Source organism: Acinonyx jubatus, chromosome A3, assembly GCF_027475565.1.
Source record: "Acinonyx jubatus isolate Ajub_Pintada_27869175 chromosome A3, VMU_Ajub_asm_v1.0, whole genome shotgun sequence".
Taxonomy (NCBI): Eukaryota; Metazoa; Chordata; class Mammalia; order Carnivora; family Felidae; genus Acinonyx; species Acinonyx jubatus.
In genome coordinates this window covers 52,617,979-52,637,018 of record NC_069388.1, presented here as the reverse complement: position 1 = coordinate 52,637,018, position 19,040 = coordinate 52,617,979, and positions in this window count along the sequence as shown.

Here is a 19,040-nt window from a genome sequence, read left to right as displayed (position 1 = left end):
GAGAGGATCTGACCTAATCAGGCCCTTTAAAAGAGGCAGGGAGACTTGAAACAACAAAGACTGTCTCTCCTGCTGGCCTTGAAGAAGCAAGACACTAAGAATTCTATAGCTGTGAGGAAGCAAATAATCAACAACCACATGTACTTGAAAGAAAATCTTGAACTTCATGTGAGACCCCAGACCAGCTGACACCTCAATTGCATCCTTATAAGACCCTCAGCAGAGGGATTAGCTAAGCTTTGCCTAGACCAACACACGAGAACTGTGACTTAATAAATGAGTGTTGCTTTAAGTCATTAAATCTGTGGTAATTTGTTATATAGTGTAGAAGACTAATCCAGTCCTGTAGTGACCTGGGGCCAAGAACAGCTTCCCACAACCTGAGACAGGGTGCTTAGGAGTTGACCACTCTCTTTGTGGTGTGGTTAGAGCTGGTGGCAACTCAAAATGCTTCAGGGAGTCAGCACCAACTGGCTCCGGGTCACTGAGAAATGACAACTGTATGACAGGCACATTTTTGTAATAAAAAGTCAAAATATGGTCTAAATGGCACACAGAAATCCAAAGTTATAATTTTCCGGAAAATGGTGGACATAAATAATGTATATTGCTAAACTGGGGTCTGATGTAGGGGGGACTTTTGGTTCATCGAGTCCTAGAGGACAGGGGACCAGACACACAAACAGGCCAACAATCATTGAACCATCAGTGGACCGATGCCTCACCTGTGAAAATGTAGAAGCAATGTTCATCTTTTTCTTTTTCTTTGGGGTAAGATTGAAAGTATCCTGGATTCTGCCTTTCTTATACTTTACCCGAACAAAGGAGAAATGGATGTTGTGTGATCTTGCAATTATCATGAGCTCCTCAAAACTTCTCTTCGGTCTGGGAGTTCAGATTAACATTGGGTTGGCAGATGTGATTTCCTGCTTCTAAGAAGGATTTAGCAAATCTGAGCCAAACCATCTGGGGCATCTTATCACTTTTAAGGAAAAATCCTACAATTTTCTATTTTTAAGAGCACGTGAAACTGAAGTATGTGTATCAAATTTTGCTCAAGATATGTGAAGGGGTAAGCACTGGGGTGGAAAAGCGATCTGATAAAATAATGCATTTTGGAAGCAGGAAATCCACTAACTTTATTACGCACTAGGAATGCAATACTTAAGTCTTTATTATGGAACATATATTCAAATATATAACATATAAGCATATAACAAAGTAGAGAGAATAATATAATAAACCTGATGAACCCATTTTCTGGTTGAAAGAATCATCAACTCATGGTTAATCTTGCTTCATCTATATGCTTTCCATTTTCCTATCCCATCCTGGATAAAAGAATCTAGTTTTACAGAAAAAAAAAGATAAGAAGGAGGAAATGTCCAGTTTTTGATCCATTCTGCCCACCTTGATGATGACTTCAAGATGCCCACCCTTGCACTTGGCTCCACCAGCCAGGTGAGCTGTGGGCTCATACACAGACTTGAGAAGGGCAATTCCACTGGATTTCAGGAAAACTTACTTCTTCCATTCCAGCTTCTTCTTTTCTGAGTCATCACAGACATCAGTTCTAGAGGGTAAGTTCTAGAAGAGGAGAATAATGTTCGCAGTTAGAATTAAATATACCCAACAGAGCTACATAATGGAAATAGAACTTTTTTTTTTCTACAGGAAGCTTTGTAAAGTGCTTGTTTCTGCCTCTTCTCTTCAGTCCTCCTAGAGAAGGTGTTAGAATCTTATCTAGGACTGAATGAAAAGATAGAATCAATCTCATTCCTTGTCATAGAGTCAAGCCAACATGTACAAAATGGGGCATTAGTTTCATCTCTCTGCCATTGGACAAACACTTGAATTAAGAAACTTCACTCATTTTAGAATAATCCCGTAGGGAAATTTCAGGACATAGGACAACATGTACTCACTCCCAGGAAATTCTGTCCCTTAGAGCCAACTTTTCTTATTCTAGTTCATCAGTTTCCTCTTTATCTGGTCCTTATGTTCGTAAAGAAAAGCCATGTACTGTGCATGCAGAAGAATCTTATATGCCCTTGATAGACGCCAGTCCTGCCTAGGCTTTTCCAATATCTTTCCTATTCCTTTTTTAGGGATTGTTGGTTTTATAAATCAATTCCCCAGCAACTTTTATTTTGGGAGTGAGAGTGTATGTGTGTGAGAGAGCACCAGCGGGAGAGGGGCAGAGAGAGAGAGAGAGAAAGAATGAGAGAGAGAATCCTAAGCAGGCTCTGTGCTGTCAGTGTGGAGCCCAACGTGGGGCTCAATCCCAGGACTGTGAGATCATGACCTGAGCTGAAATCAAGAGTTGGATTCTCAACCAAATGAGCTAACCAGGTGCTCCTTTCCAGCTATTCTTTAAATCTCTTTGAATCTTTTTCACACTTCCGCATCCCTTTTAAGGTGTCAACCCCTAAACTGGGAAAGATGCTCCAGAGGGAATTGAGAATGGAAACAAAATAGAAAGCTTATGTTCTTTTATTTAAAACTAATGTGACTTATCGCCATCGATAAAGATCAGCTGTTTTTGTTGTTGTTGTTGTTTTATAAAAAAAACCTGGACAACATAAATGTTGTAGAAAAGAAGAAGAAAAGAATGTACTCAAGGTGTAGAGTGCTTATCTTGGTTTCCTTGGAGAGCATTTAAAAAATAAGTCTGGTGGCATCTTCACAAGTTCCAAATATTTGGTAGCAAGAACAGATAGAAGACAGGAATTCCTCCATCACTACTGCCATCATTAGATCTTAGAATCATCACAGGGATTGGCACACCTTTTCCATCAAGGATCAGGTGGCAAATATAGTTGTCTCCCCTTATAGTTGCCTCCCCTTATCCAATAAGGGAGTGTATTCTAAGACCCCTCAGTGGATGCCTGAAACCATGGACAGTACCAACCAATCTCTGTACTACGTTTTTCCTATACATATACACCCATGATAAAATTTGATTCATGAACTAGATACAGTAAGAGACTAACAACAACAACTAATAATAAAGTAGAAAATTATAACAATATACTGTAATAAAAGTTACGTGAATGTGGTCTCTTTCTCAAAATATCGTACTGTTTTGTAATCACATCTTCTTGTGATAGTGTGAGATAATAAAATACCTACATGATGAGAAGAAGTGAGGTAAGTGACGAGGACACTATGACATAGTGTTGGGCTACTATTATTTTTTTAAGTTTATTTATTTTTGGGAGAGAGAGAGAGAGTGAGTGAGAGAGCATGCAGGGGTGGGGCAGAGAGAATTCCACACAGGCTCCAAGCTGTCAGCACAGAGCCCCTGTGGAGCTTGAACTCACAAGCTGCAAGATCATGACCTGAGCCGAAATCAAAAGTTGGATGTTCAACCAATTGAGCCACCCAGGTGCCCTGCATTACGCTGCTATTGATCTTCTGATGATATCTGCTTCTAGATATCTGCTTCTCGATTGTCTGCAGGTAACTGAAATATTGGAAAGAGGATCTGTAGGTGGGGAGTGGGGGGGGGAACTACTGTATTTAGCCCTTGTGGGCTACATGGTCCCTATTGCGGCTTACTCACCTCTGCTGCTGTGGCCTGAGGTGGCCCTGGACAATATGTAAATGCATGTGCCCAGCTGGTCCAATGAAACTATATTTATGGTCACTGAAATTTGAAGTTTATGTTTCACATCCCATGATATTCTTTAGATTATTTTTTATCTGTTAAAAATGGTAAAAACCATTCTTATCTTGTAGGCCATACAAAAATAGACTGCTGCCTTGGATTTGGCTTGCAGATTGAGGTTTGCCTTTCTCTAATCCAGTATCTTTTTCCCATGAGCCCTGGTGAAAAGGAAGCATGAGGTAATAAGAAAGATAATCTGTACCATTTTGAATTTTTTTACTGCAACAACATTTAAAAACAGGAATGACAGATTCTTATTCTTTGCTTTGAGCAGAAAACTATGTAGGGACCCTAAAAGATTTTAATAGGGCAGGGTTAGGTGGGGCCTCGCCTATAATCTCTGCCTGATCAGGGATCCCATCTCATGAGATTCAGGGTCCATGATATATGAATATTGACTAGACTCTGAGGATCCACAATTAAGAATCACAATTTGATAAAAACTTATGTATCAGCCTATAAATTTGTTTACATAAAATATCATAAAATTATAAACAGTGAATTACATTAATTACATAATTGATTCTGTTCATGAAAAGAGTTGGAAATGTTCTGGAAGCTTTAGGGCTTAAGGTATTTATACAGAGCTTCATTATAGTGCAACTTAGTAAGAGATCTTTCCCTGGGTACTTGTGAGCCAATACCTGCCATGTATTACTGCCTAAAACGTGTCCTGCCCTGTCTGAAGCTAAGCCTTGAACATTACTGTTGTGAAAAAGTAACTGGGAATCTTATTGGTAGTTTTGTGTATTATTTCTTGCCTAGTTCACTGATGATTTACTGAGGGCCTTTTATGACTTTACAATGTGACAGAATGATAGTACATGACATGCTTTAAATAAGCTTGTATCATTTAATCTCTTAATTTGCAGTTCAGAACAAACTGTAAAACCATTTTGTTCTTGGAAAAGTAATCGACTTTGCTTGAGCGGAGCCGGCTGATATCGTGTCCTAATTTTGTAAATGTGGAGGCTGAATAGTCAGTTCCTAGACAGGTCTTTGAAAATAAATTGAATTGCAGTAGAGAATTTTCTGACAATTAATAGTAGTCTCAGAACAATAAGCTTATGTTAGGTAAAATCCATATAGACTTGAAGGATGTGGAATTTGGGTTGGAATGAATACTCTTTTAATTATGGGATAGATCATCATCTTATGGATAGAAAGTCAAATATTTAACTATCACATAATACTTCCAGGTTCAAAAGTTGAGAGAATTCATTATTAAAAAAAAAAAAAAGATGTATCTACTCAGAAACTTTGTTGGAAAGCTGTTATGAACTGAAACACTTAGTTGTATTAAATATTGAATCATAATAGGAGCACCTGGGTGGCTCAGTTGTTTAAGCATCCAACTCTTGAATTCGGCTCAGGTCAATGATCTCATGGTTCGTGAGATCAAGCCCCATGTCTGGCAGAGCCTGCCTGGGATTCTCTCTCTCCCTCTCTTTCTGCCCTACGGAGTGTGTGGTCTCTCTCAAAAATAAATGAGTAAACATTAAAAAACCCCATTGAATCATAATAAAGATTGGGCCATATCAGAGAACTTCCAAACACTGATGCAATGTGCCAGTTGAAGGAAAAGATAGGATTTAGGCCAATGGTAGCTGTGACTGAGGGGTGGTCCTCTAGTCCCGTGATTTTCAATTTTTTTGGTGTCTGTCTTCCTTTACAACCTTAAAACAATTGAGGATCCCAAAGAGCTATTATTTATATGTATTTTATCTACTGATAGTTAAAGTACTAGAAATTAAAAGTGGGAATTTTTAGTTTATATATTTCCTTATGAATTCATTTAAAGAATGTGAACAAACTCATTACATGTCATAAATAATATGTGATATGTGTTTCAAAACAGAAAAATTAGTGAAGAGAGTTGTACTGTTTTACATTGGGGCAAATCTCTTTCTTGTCTAGCTTAAAAGAAGACAGCTGGATTTTCACAACTGCTTCCTACATTTGATCTATCGTGATATCACTTACTACCAAGTCTTTGGAAAACTCCACTGTATATTTATGAAAGAATTGAGAGTTGAGAGGCAATATTATCCTAATTACTGTCATCAAATAGCTTTGATATTTTAAACCATATGAGAAGTTCTCAGAGACCCTCAAAAGATACCTCAGGGTTCCCAGACCGTACTTTGAGAACAGCTGTTCTATGTGGAGGGGATAGCATGAGCAGACTACCAGATACTTCTCTTGAAATGCATTTTCTCAGGTTCTTTCCTAAGTTCCCTCTCTAAATGTCCTAGGTTAGCCAGCACACACCCATGTTCTCAGTTGGCCTTTGGTTTGGCAAATGTCCATGCTGTGCACACCTCACTCCTGAGCCCTCACCTATGGGGTTCACTGCCCATGGAAGCTTCCACTAGGATGTCACATGGGTGCCTCGATGTGTCTAAAGCTGGACTCCTCCATGAACATCTTATTTTCCTAGTTTAGAACACATTGCAAATAGGACTAATATATACATTGTCTCTCGTACCTTGTGTTACCGCCATACATAGGTGCATACATACGTACAAGGACTGGCCTCAGTGCAAAGTGTATTTCTTACTGTAAGTCCTGGTCAGATAAGTTTGGAAAACACTTTCTCAGCAGCCCTCTAACCACTTCTATGTTGTCAAAGACAGCTTCTCCCCTGACCAACGAGCTCCCCAAACAGGTCAAATTAGTCTCAGCTCTCTGGAAGCTTTAGGATGTTTTCCTTCCATTTGGGTTTCTGCTCATGCTTTCTGCTTCTACAGTGATCCTGCTTTTCTAACATTTACTAGGGTAATTAAAACTCTAATTTATTTTAATCTAAAATTAAATATTTAAGATTTAACTCATAGATTGCCTTCTAAGCAGTTTCTCTCTCTCTCCACCTACGACTCCTTACCTTAGTCTTCCCCAGGGTTATCTCAACATTCCAGCTGGGACTGGTGCAGAATTCAAAGCACTATATTATATCTGTTCACCTGTGGGGTGTCCCCTCCTTGATTGTTACCTCCTTGACACCAGCAGAGTGTCTTTATGTGTAGATACAGTGCAATCCTGGCACAGAATAAGCTCAATGCACTTATGTTAACTGAAGTCATTGGCTATGACCTCAAAGAATCTTGAAGGTATTTCTTCCCTTTTTTCAAAAATGGAAGTATAATTGACACATAATGTTACATAAATTAGTTTCAGATGTGCGATACAATGATTCAACAAGTTTATACATTATGCTGTGTTCATCACAAGTGTAGCTACTGTCTGTCACCATACAACATTATTACAACACCATTGACTATATCCCAAGTGCTGTGCCTTTTACTCCTATGACTTATTCATTCCGTAACTGGAAGCCTGTATCTCCCACTCCCCTTCACACAGTCTTCCCAACCTTCCCACATCCTCCCCTCTGGCAACCACCAGTTTGTTCTCTGTATTTATGGGTCTGTTTCTGTTTTTTGTTGTTTGTTTATTTTGGTTTTTAGATTCTACCTATAAGTGAAATCATATGGTATTTGTTTTTCTTAGTGTGACTTATTTCACTTAGCATAATACTCCCTAAGCCCATCTAGGTTGTCACAAATGAGAGGATCTCATCCTTTTTTATGGCTGAATGATATTTCTATTATATATATATATATATGCCACATCTTCTTTATCCATTCATCTATTAATGGACACTTGGGTTGCCTCCTTATATTGGCTATTGTAAATAAAGTTGCAACATGCATAGGGGTGCATATTTCTCTTCAAATTAATGTCTGTATTTTCTTCAGGTAAGTGCCCAGAAGTGGAATTGCTGGATTGTAAGGTTAAATCTATTTTTAACTTTTTGAGGAACCTCCATACTATTTTCCACGGTGGCTACACCAGTTTGCATTCCTATCAACAGTGCATGAAGGTTCCCTTTTCTCCACATCCTTGCCAACACTTGTCTTTTTGGTACAGGTGTGAAATGATATCTCATGGTGGTTTTGACTTGTGTTTCTCTGATGATCAGTGATGCTGAGACTCTTTTCATGTATCTGTTGGCCATCTCTATGTCTTCTTTGGAAAAAATGTCTTATCAAGTCCTCTGCTCATTCTAGAAGGCATTTTTGATGTCTTCCTGTTTCTCATCCTCCAAATGGAATAAAACAATGCTACTCCAAGGATGGAAGGGGGAGCTTGAGCACAATCTTAAAAGTGCCTCCTTATTTTTTAAACATTAGTATGGAATATGTTGCCATGGCATTTTAAGGACTCTGATGGTAGCACTGAGAAAGTAGGGGTGTAAGGCAGTCGAGCATGCTTATGCTCTATGCTAGCTCCATTTGAGCACGCCCTCCTCAGACAACCTTTCTCTGAATTCCCAGACTTGATCAGATTTCTAATTTACTGCCTCTTACTACTTTTTACTTCCAGCTGATAGCAGCTATGACACTTGCAATTGTACATTCATTTTTGTGTTTGATTAATGTCTCTCTATAGTCATTACAAGTTTCTCACTAGAATCTATGTTCCATGAACTCCAGAATGAACTTTATTTTTGTTCTGTCACATACACAATAGATGTTGAAGAAATTAATGATGATGAGGGCACTTAGCAGGCCAAAGAAATGGCAGTTAAACCAAGTGGGAGGAGGAGCCAGTCTAAGAGGTACAAATACCAGGCTTTCTGATGGTTAATTTTGTGGGTCAATTTGGCTGGGACTTGGTGGCCAGATAGTCAGTAGTTATTCTAAGTGTGTCTATGAAGGTGAATATGGGCAAGATTAACATTTAAATTGGTAGACTTTGAGGAAAGCAGATTGTCTTTCATAATGTGGATAGGCCCTGTCTAATCAGTTGAAGGCTTAAATAGAGCAAAAGGTCATTCTTTGGGCAGATGGCCCTGGCCTTGAACTGCAACATTGGCTCTTCCTGGCTCTCAGCTTTACAGCCCACTCTTCAGATTTTGGACTTGTCTGTCTCCATAATTGCTTGAGTTAATTCCTTAAAATAAATCTCTTCCTATATATATGTATGCTAATGATTCTGGTCTTCTAGAGAACCCTGACTAGTGCAACTGTGAAGACTCTGCAAGTTGTCCTGAGGCATTGGGTTTCATCCTCTCACCTTGGCTCTTCCTCTGAGGGAGTTGGTGCCCGTTCACAGGGCTGTGGGGAGTAGCCATGTCAGCATGACTCTTATTCCTGGAGCCACACATTTATTCAACACTTTGAGGGGGGAAAAACTACTTATATATTAAAACAAGCATGGGTATAACATAAACTAGAATTCAAATTGTGTATATGTTGGAAAAACATAGCAGGGGACTTCAGGGACACGTTGTAGAGGCAGCTGGCAGATTGGCCCTCGGCCAGTAGACACCCTTGGGGTGTGTGGATTCCTCATCTTTAGTCTCAGGATTCTTTAGTATAATATTCTGTGAGCAGGGGAAGAGAAAGGAGGTACTTAGAGTTGGTTTCAATGACATTACCTTGTAAGCGATGTGGAGACTCCACTGGTAGTGGTTAGGGAGAACCCTGGAAAACAGGGCTGGCCACAGAGCAGAAGAGAGACCTGGCAGAGCCCATGTGGAGGCGGAATTCCAGCTCATTCTTTCAGAGTCAGCTTAGTGTCACCTTCACTGAGTCCTTTCCTGACTCTAGTGAAAATGAGTTTGTTTGCCTTTCCTCTCTGCTACCCAATTACTTGTCTCGATTACCATGCCTCTAACAAGGTATTATGGCTATTTGTTCAAAAGTGGGTAGCAGTAGCCTGGGGGATCTTTGAGTGCATTTTCTGGGTTGTGTTTTCCTTAATTCTCTGGGGCTAAGCCCAGAGCCCAGCAAAAGGCAGGTGCTTGATAAATATTTGTTGTACCAAAGACTGAATGACTAGCACTGAATGACTGGCACTGTCATCTGCTGAGATAGGAAATGTCAGAAATGAGATGAATTTAAAAGAAAATACACTAAATTCACACATCTCCCCTATCTTTTTATTATTCTTGTCATTTATTGTTATTTTGGTCAAAAGATTTCTTTTCACATATATCAAAAATGTAAAGGTAGCTGAGTTTGTGCAGTCTAAATTACCACTAATTTTGAGTTAGCAAATTCTTAAATAAGAATTTTTAAATAAAGGATTTACTTTAAATTTAACTTGTTCTCATATATTGGATCATATTGAATATTTGAAATAATATTCCCCTAGAAAGTGGTAACTCACTGTAGTAGATTTGTAGTACATCATTTTAGTGTAATCTTCTTAAAGTCTTGTGGCCAATTTTTGTTTTTAAGTTTATTTATTTAACTTGAGAAGGAGGGAGCAAGTGTGAGTGGGGGAGGGGAGAGAGACTCCCAAGCAGACTCAGTGTTGTGCTTCAACTTGGGGCTTGATCTCACAAACCGTGAGATCATGACTTGAGCTGAAACCAAACGTCAGATGCTCAACTGACTGAGCCACCCAGGCACCCCTGTGGTGGCCAATTAATTGAAATATTTAGTTGCATTACCTTTAATCTTGGGGTGGTCCACAAAACCCAAGCAAAGACATTGTAAGACAAAACTTAGCGTCAGAAGTAAGAAGTATATTCCCGGTTTAAAGAAAAGGGATATGTCATCCTTTCAGTATAGCTAATTGCCATATGCATCTGTTTTCAGGGTTATCATAGACCAAGTGTTTTGGGGGTGGGGCATTTCTTCCCTGCACCCTTAAGTCACCTTTCAGTCTTAGACATTTAATCCGGGCAGGGTTTTACATTTGAAAGAGAAAAGTTGTGCTTATCAAGTTTTCAGATATTCTAAAAGTTAAAGACTATTGTATGAAGGCAGGTGGCATTGTGATAACAATCCAGGATGGGTCAGGTTCTGATCCATGACTCAGCAACTCTGCACTCTTGTGTCCTAATGTGGGCACCTTTTTAAAGACACATGCTGGGGTGTGGTGAGTGGAAAAATGCATGGTACTTTTAAAAAAGCTGTCTCTGTGTTGTTTCTTAGATTTGAAAAAAATTTCCAATTATAGAAATATTGAACTCTCTTCTGTCCCTTCATATCACATTATTAGGATGTCCCTTTATAACATAATAGGATCTTGTTACATTTCTTTTTTCCTCATTTTTTATAAAAAAGTATAGTCTGGATTCAATTGTCAAATGTATATTTAACATACTAATGACAACCAAAAAGTCTTATTTTAAAAGGGGGAAAAAAAAGAATATTAAGTAGAATGAAAAACTCTGAAGAGGATTTTACTCAATTATTCAAATATCTTTGAAAGCATCATGTCTTTATATTTGAATAAAATGTGTAGTGATTTTTGCAGAGTACAGTATTTATGCTTATATTAAATCAAAAAAAGAAGCAAAGGAAGAATGGTCACAGCGGAAGGAAGCCACCTGATGCCTGTTGGGAAGGTTCCAATCCCATGGAATCCCCAGCTTTTTCCTCCTGTCCACCTTCCTCCCTGCACTCCTGGTTCAGCAATGATAGAGGCACTGTAGGACTCAAGGCCCCAAGGGGACAACCAAGGTCCAGCATCACCAGCAAAGGTAATGAGGATACAGGACTTGCTTCAGATAAAAGGAGGGAAACGTGTGTCTCCAAAACCTTAGGGGGGGTGGTCCAGACACAGGTGTGACCCATCCATTTGTAGCTCTTCCACATTCACCATGCCAAGTAGGGCTTGCAGCAGAATATACTAAAGGGTAGCATCCAACCCCACTGCTCCCCCCCCACCCCCAATCCCCAGCCAGAGGTCTCAGAATGTCCAGGTACAAGAGAAAAATTCTCTAACGGCCTGATCTGCAAGGGAAGCCATGTTAGATTTCTCTCTAAGACAGCCTGGCTGTACCATAGACTTTGTTCCAAACCAAAGCCTGATTTATGGCCCTCTACGCATGCATCCAACACCTGCTTTGTGAGTGAGTAGCCTAAAGGAACACTGTCTTGTCCTTGAGATATCAATCAATGCTCGTGCTCTCTGCATTTGTTGAAATAAAACTCATATTTCCTGCCTGTATGCTAATCTATAATCTTTTGAGCTTTTACAAAATGTAAAAAAGTATATAACCCTGTAAAAACTGTTCATTCTCTGGAACACTTTCTTCCCTGTGAAGAGTGTATTTCCAGAGCAGCTGTCCTAACCTAGGCTTGAATACGACCCTCTATTTTCTTTTTCTATTTACCAGAGTCCTCTCTCTGGTAAATTTGCATCGACACCAGTGACTGTGTCATTAGTGGGACTTCAAAGTCTCAGTGGGAAAATTGGTAAATGGTAGAAGAGACACACATTATAATTCTGAATGTGCATCAGAAGAAGATCTTTGTGGGTTACAGGAAATACAAGGGCTAGAGAAACAAGTTAACAGCACCATGAGAAGCCGTTAGCCAAAGTCAAGAGGTAGAACATTCCACAGGACAAGTGACCTGATTTCTCCAACAAATGGAAGGTTTGAGAAAGAAAAAGGTGGGTGTGGGGTTAGTTATAGAAGAAAAGAGTACAGACAGGACAACCAAATTCAACACATGGACCTTGTCTGGATCCCGCTTCAAATAAACCAATTGCAAAAGACACTTTGGAGACAAGGGACGTTTGAATATGCACTTTGCAAATGAAATAAGGGAATTTTGACAATTTTGTCAGCTGGGATAATAGCATGGTTATTGTGTTAAAAAAATAATCCTTATCAGTGAGAAATGTATACTGAACTATGAAATTATCTGTATAAGATTTGCCTTTAATATACTCCTGGAAACATGAGTGGGAGGAATAGAGGAACCATAATGACAAAATGTTGATAATTGTTCAAGCTGACAATGGGTAATGAGGGTTCAGTACACACTCTTGCTGATTTCAAACCACCTAAGCATTAAGCAACAGCAGCAGAACCCCGCTCGCTCTCACGCATTAGCAGTTTCTACCTTCATGTTGCGTGTTCATAAACACAATTTCTGACATCATCAAAGTCACCATGTGAATGCCATATCTGGATTTAATTTCTTAAATCTACAGAGACATCCAGGAGATCCGAGAGTGAGGGAAATGAAGAGCCTTTGTTGGGGCGCTTGGGGGTGGGGGAAGGAGGACCCCATCACGCAGGACTAGAAATAGGAAATTGAGTTCGACGTGGTGGAGGGAACTGGAGAAAATTTCAGATGACAAGCTGTTTCGAGATGGAGAAGGTCACAGATGTTGTAACTCAGGCTGCTCCCTGGAGCACTTTCCTGGGATATTTGTTCACAGAAGTCAGCTTCAGAGTGTGCAGAGGGGTTGTCTGCCTTCAGAGACTCCTAGCTTAGTGCCAGGTCAGGGAAACAGGAGACAGGCCCCCGGGCCAGAGACTCCATGATCCCAGCCATGAGGACCCCTGGTGCCAGAACAGGGTTTGGGATGCGCCCTCCTAAGGGTCACTGCCTACTGCCGGGGCCCCAACATAGCAACAAACTGCCACTCACTGAGCTCTTACTGAGGACAGGGCAGGATGCTGATCTCTCAATGGTCCAATTTCTATGAAGATCTAGCACTAACATGACTTTGAAAAAGGGAGATGAATAATAATAAAACAGGGCAAAAAAACAAAACAAACAAACAAAAAAAACCCTCAAGTTCTTTAATAACTACCTTGTACGACATTACAGGTGAAAGAAATAGGCCTTTTCGATTGTTTCACCATATTTGAAGTCTTCATTTGGGTTCTAGACAAGTCTTCCAGGACACACACTCACATGCACTCACAGGACACTCGCACATATGAGCGCGCACATGCACTCACAAAGATACGGTGGTCTTACTGGATAAGGAAAAGGAGATTGCAACTTTCCACAGATGTTTCCTGATCTAACTAGGTCAATTCTCAGTATCATCCTCACTTTGAACACCGTGTAGCTCCATTTTAGTAGCACCTTTTGAGGTTGTTATTTTATATGTAGATGTAAAAAATTCATGTGTTTCTCCCAATTTTATGTTCTCTGTGTCGCTTTCTCCTTCCCTCTCTCCCTTCCTTCCCACCTTTGCCCCTCACTGTAGAACTCCTCACAACCCCCTTTCCCTGGCACTTAGCAACATAGTACCTGGGAAGAAGCATTGGCATCCATTCACATGTAAGCTGAGTGCTGCTCAGGACGATGGGTGAGTGCTGGCAGAGAGAAGTCTTCACATCCTCAGGCCCTTGGGGAGGGAATGCTGTACAGCCACCTGTTCACTCATTGCATTTTCCTATATTAGGAAGAGCAGTTGGGATCTTTACAATAATTGTTCCCATGCCTGGACTGTTAGCATGGCTCAGCATCTCCCATGCATTGGTAGTTGCACGGTTGGCCAGGTGTGAGCCAGGCAGTGGACGTCTCCAGTTGTGATACAAGACTTGGGGGTAACACAAGTCATTTCTGGGTCCCAGGCATCATATACACAGATACGTGTATGGCAGTCAGCACGTATGTGTGCAGATTTGATGAGTTGATAGGGACCCAAACAATACTGATAACTTCTTGCAAGTATGCATGTCCCATGCATCCTGCATCAAGAATTCCTGCCACCCTCCATTATTAGGATCCATATTGATTAGGTTTGCCACTTTTGTGCTTAGCTTTCAGTGAACAGAAGCCAGCCCTCATAAATCAAGCTGCATATGACAAGATAGAAAGGAAAGTGACAGGATTTGCATTATCTGCTGGGAGGGATTATAGAAAGGAGCTTAATTAGAAACTGGGAGTGACAAGGAAAGAATGCATGTTTTTCTCTTTCTTTATTATTGTTGAACCCAGCTTCCCCTTCCATATGGAAAAGTACACAGGCAGTATGCCTTAGGATTGCTTAAAGTCCCATCACTGATACATGGGTAGAAAGGGAAGACAAAGGCAGGAAGATCATTTGCTGTCTTCTTTTGCAAATAACTGCTGGGTGGTTCGGTATAAATCATATTTATGGGTGTCATTAGAGCTGGAAAGGGTGACTGGGCCTCTGGGCTCTGACTGGGCAGAACAGTAAGGGGATATTTGTAAAAACACAAAATGAAACTTTGTTGACTGTTGACCTCTCCACCCCCCACCCGAAAAGGAAAGAAGACAAAAATACATCGATCCCATGTAAAATGGGACTTTCTTTAATAGGAGAAGGAGGAACAGCAGGTTTTCACAGCGGAGGTAACTTTCGGAAGCCCGGGTTGTTATAAATATAGTTTCCCAATTGTACCATCAAGGAAAACACACAAGTATTTGTATGTGATAGGCTTAAAGGGACTTATGAGGCCTGGGTAAATTTATGGCTTTTTGAGGGTCTGTTCTCTGGGCAGCTGTTGGGCGGTAACTCAAGTGGTGTCTGGGCCGCAGGTCAGCACGTACACAAAGCAAAGCGTGACAGGGCACCCTGCCATCTGCGATATTTCATTAGATACATAAAGACATCAACATAGTGTGATGCTTGCAAATTCAAAAACAGACTCAGTAAGGAGGAACTCCGATCTCAGTTGATAATAAACCAACACATGCTGACCATTGTGTTAAAAAAGGTAAAGGAAACAGCACTGTTTCAGGGTGAAGAAAAGGTGCCTAGAAGAGCAGCAGCGGTATTTGGACGGTCCCGGTCATGCTGGGGTGCCAATGGCAGGGCCAAAGGGGATCTTCAATTACTACAAACACAGCCAGGCCTTGGCACTGAAGCAGTGCCTTTGAATTTCCAGACTTTAAAACCTGATCCGTTAAAGGGAAGGCAGGGGGCAAAAAGGTTTAGCAATAACAGCAGGGCTGAGGATGTGGTGGTTTGCCCCTTTGTCCCGACATCATTGGCTTGGCGTGAAATACACAACCACTGGCAATTTGAGACTAAAGGTGGATCGTTCTGAGGTCCCAGTGGAAATATGTTGATGAATAGGGTAGGTCTGATGCAAAGAGGCATGAACACTAACCTCAGCTAATTCCGGCAGGGTTGCCAAGCAAGCTTGGTGGGCTCCTTTATCAGCAGATGAAAACAGCTGAAATTTCCATTCCTTCTGTTGTATACCAAATGTTTATACAGACACACACATCCACATGTTATATGGGTTTATGCATGTGAGTATGTGGGCCAAGGATAGGATTAGATAAATCAGAATCAGAAGGAATGATAGAAACTGGAAATGTGATTCTATTAAAGCAAGTTTGTGTGTGTGTGTGTGTGTGTGTGTGTGCGTGTGTGGGTTCTTGTGTGTGCGTTTACGTGTCTCTTTGTGTTTTATTTTGCCATGTAAGGTAAAGCGGAACAAACAGTGGACTTTTAATCTTAGAAGACTGGGTTTCAGCCTCAGCTCCATCATTTCTAGCTGTGCATTTGTTGGCAAGTTATTTAAATGTTCTCATTTTAATTTTCTTCTCTCCTTGTTTGGTAAATTTTGTAAAGCACAGGTTGCAAATGTTTATTTGAATCTAATTAGTGTAATAACCTCTCCCACCCCCTGCATTATTTTCTTAAATCCCAACAATGTAATTACTTTCCTTACACTTAGTTAAGAAAAGTCAACATTCTTGGAGACTGTTTTCACCGCTTTATAATTTGGGGATGAGAAACCATAATCTAGCTCTTGGCTTAATTTCATCTAGTGTGTGTAGCTAGTGTTTAAATAAAAGAGTTCACACTTTCAACATTTTAAAGAAGTAAACTCTTCTTCTAAATTGGTTCATTTTAAGTGATTTTTAAAAGTGTGGTAAATCAAAATAACACACGCTTTACCCTTTTAATAAATTCAATGGCATTAAGTACATTCCCAATGTTATATAACAACTACTACTATCCATTTCCAGAATTTTTTCATTATCCCAAATATAAACTCTACCCATTGAATGACAATTCCCCATTCCTCTTCTCCCCAACACAGGGTGAGATCTGAACAAAGGAGCTTCTGTCCTCTTGGAGTTTGGGACTCGGCAAGGAAATCTGTGGAAGTGTTCTGTTTCACAAACCTGAAAGCTCTCCAAATTGGTTTTTGTGGAGGCTTCCTTACATAAGTGATTGATTCAATCATTGCCATTGGTGCTCAATTCAACTTCTAGCCCCTTACTCCCTCCCTAGAAATCAGGATCAGGGGATGGGATTGAAAGATACTATTTAAGGTTAGTTCTCCTGGAAACTTTCCCCCATCCTTAGATTTTCCCAAAAGTCACTTTAGTAACAAAACAAAAGACACAAACTTTAGGCTCTTATCATGTAGGAAATTCCAAGGATTTTTAGGAGCTGGGTTCTAAAAACAAGGAAGAAGATCAAATATGCATTTCTTATTACAAATCATAATATCATACCAGATAACCACCATTCTACTTTGTTTCTATGAATTTGACTACTCTGGGTACCTCATAGAAATGGAGTCATGCAATATTTGTCTTTGTGTATGTGTGTCTGGCTTATGTCACTTAGCATGATGTTTTCCAAATTCATCCATATCATAACATGTGCCAAAATTTCATTTCTTCTTAAGCCTGAATAATATTGAATTTATGTATACACATATTTTATTTATCTGTTCGTCTATTGATGGACACTTGGTTTGTTTCCACTTTTTGGTTATTGTGAATAACAAAGAGCCAGAAGCTAATGCTATGAACAATGGTGTACAAGTACATTAGTGTCCCCGTTTTCAATTCTTTTGATATATATGCAGATGTGGAATTGCTGGATCATATGGTAATTCTGGGTTTCATGTTTTGAGGAGCTGCTGTGTTTCACAGTGACTGTACCATTTTACATTCCCATCAGCAGTACATTAGGGTTCCAATATCTCCACATCCTCACCAACATTTGTTATTTTATGTCTGTCTGTTTGTTTTTTATATAATAACCATGTTAATGGGTATGGAGTGGTATCTCATTGTGGTTTTGCTTTGCAGTTCCCCAATGGCTGGTAATGTTTAGCATCTTTTCATGTGCTTATTGGCCATTTGTGTATCTTCTTTGGAGAGTGTCTATTTAAGTCCTGTGCTCAGTGTTGAGGTGGGTTCTTTGTTTTTGTTGTTGTTGTTGAGCTATAGACATCTTTTATACATTCTGAATATTAATCCCTTGCTGGATATATGTTTTGCAAATATTTTCTCCAATTCCATGGGTTGTCTTTTTACTCTTAATAGTGTCCTTTGATGCATAAAATTTTTTAGTTTTGATGAAGCCAAATATATATTATATATTATTTTGTTGTTGCCTGTGCTGTTTAAGTGTTTTTTTTTAAACAAGTATTTATTAGTTGTTTCTGTTGTACCTTTGAGAAAACAAAACCTTATTAACAAACCAAATCCAACTGAGTTAATTTTAAAGATCTTAATTGGCTTTATTCAGTGATTCATGAATATCTGGTAGATAGAAGAGCTGTACTAAATGAACAATGTTTATAGATTGGAGTGAGCAGGACAAGAAAGTTACCAGCAAAGAGTGGACTGTTTGTGGCAAAGTCCCCTTCCTTTAGGGGATAGTAGGGATCCATCAGGCAGATTACCTCACTAATGCTGGCCAGGTGATTCCAGATTGACTGATGTAAGATTTCACTCTCAGGAGAGTTGAAATTATAATTAAATTAGGTATTAAGTCTTGGTTTGGTGACATGGGCTTAGCAGAAGTGACTCCATTTGGGGCCTATAGTCTCTTTCTTAACAATCTCTTTATCCCCATTGTGGTTGATCACGGAAGATCAGCTGTGTGGAGTGGTCTTGCTGATCTTGCCATTCCTAGCCTTCTTTTTGTGCACCTAAGGTGGCATAAATACTACTGTTTTTTTCCCCCACACTTTAATTTGATACCAACAGTCAAGTGGAGAGTTTAGCTGAACAAGAACCATGACTATTACATTCTGGCATTTATGTTTTATGAACCAAACCAGTAATTTGTTTTAATAGTACTCTTCATTTCATTCAAACAAAATATGAATAATTGTATAAGTAATAACATTTAGAAGCATGTGGGCATGTGTTGATAACTATGAAGTTGTTTTTTCATTCAGTCATTTTTTTTTAATCCCACTCGATTCTTTTTTTTTTTTTTTAATTAAACTTTGGTATTCTTCAAGAAAAATAAAAGAAAATCTTGGTCCCCACTGACTGTCATTAACTTTAATGCTCATGTGTTTTCTTAGGACATGCAGTATTTATTTTTCCTTGAAAATAAATAATAAATTTCCCAAACTTTAAAGTAATTAGCATCTGATTACCTAACTCACCCCACACATATTCTTCAATTTCCCTTTCCCATCCTCTACGACCTTTCAGAAACTTGAAAAAAAAATTCTTTTGCCTTAGTTGAAAAAACAAGTACTTTGACTGAAGGTAGACCCCAGGCAGAGCCAATCTAAATTTTAATATCACCCACTGAATTACCCAATAAAAGTTAAACTCTGAAACACCAAACTCCTTGTTGTGTTTCAAAGTCTTAGAAAATGTATACCGGTAGTTGTTCCCTGATCCTACCT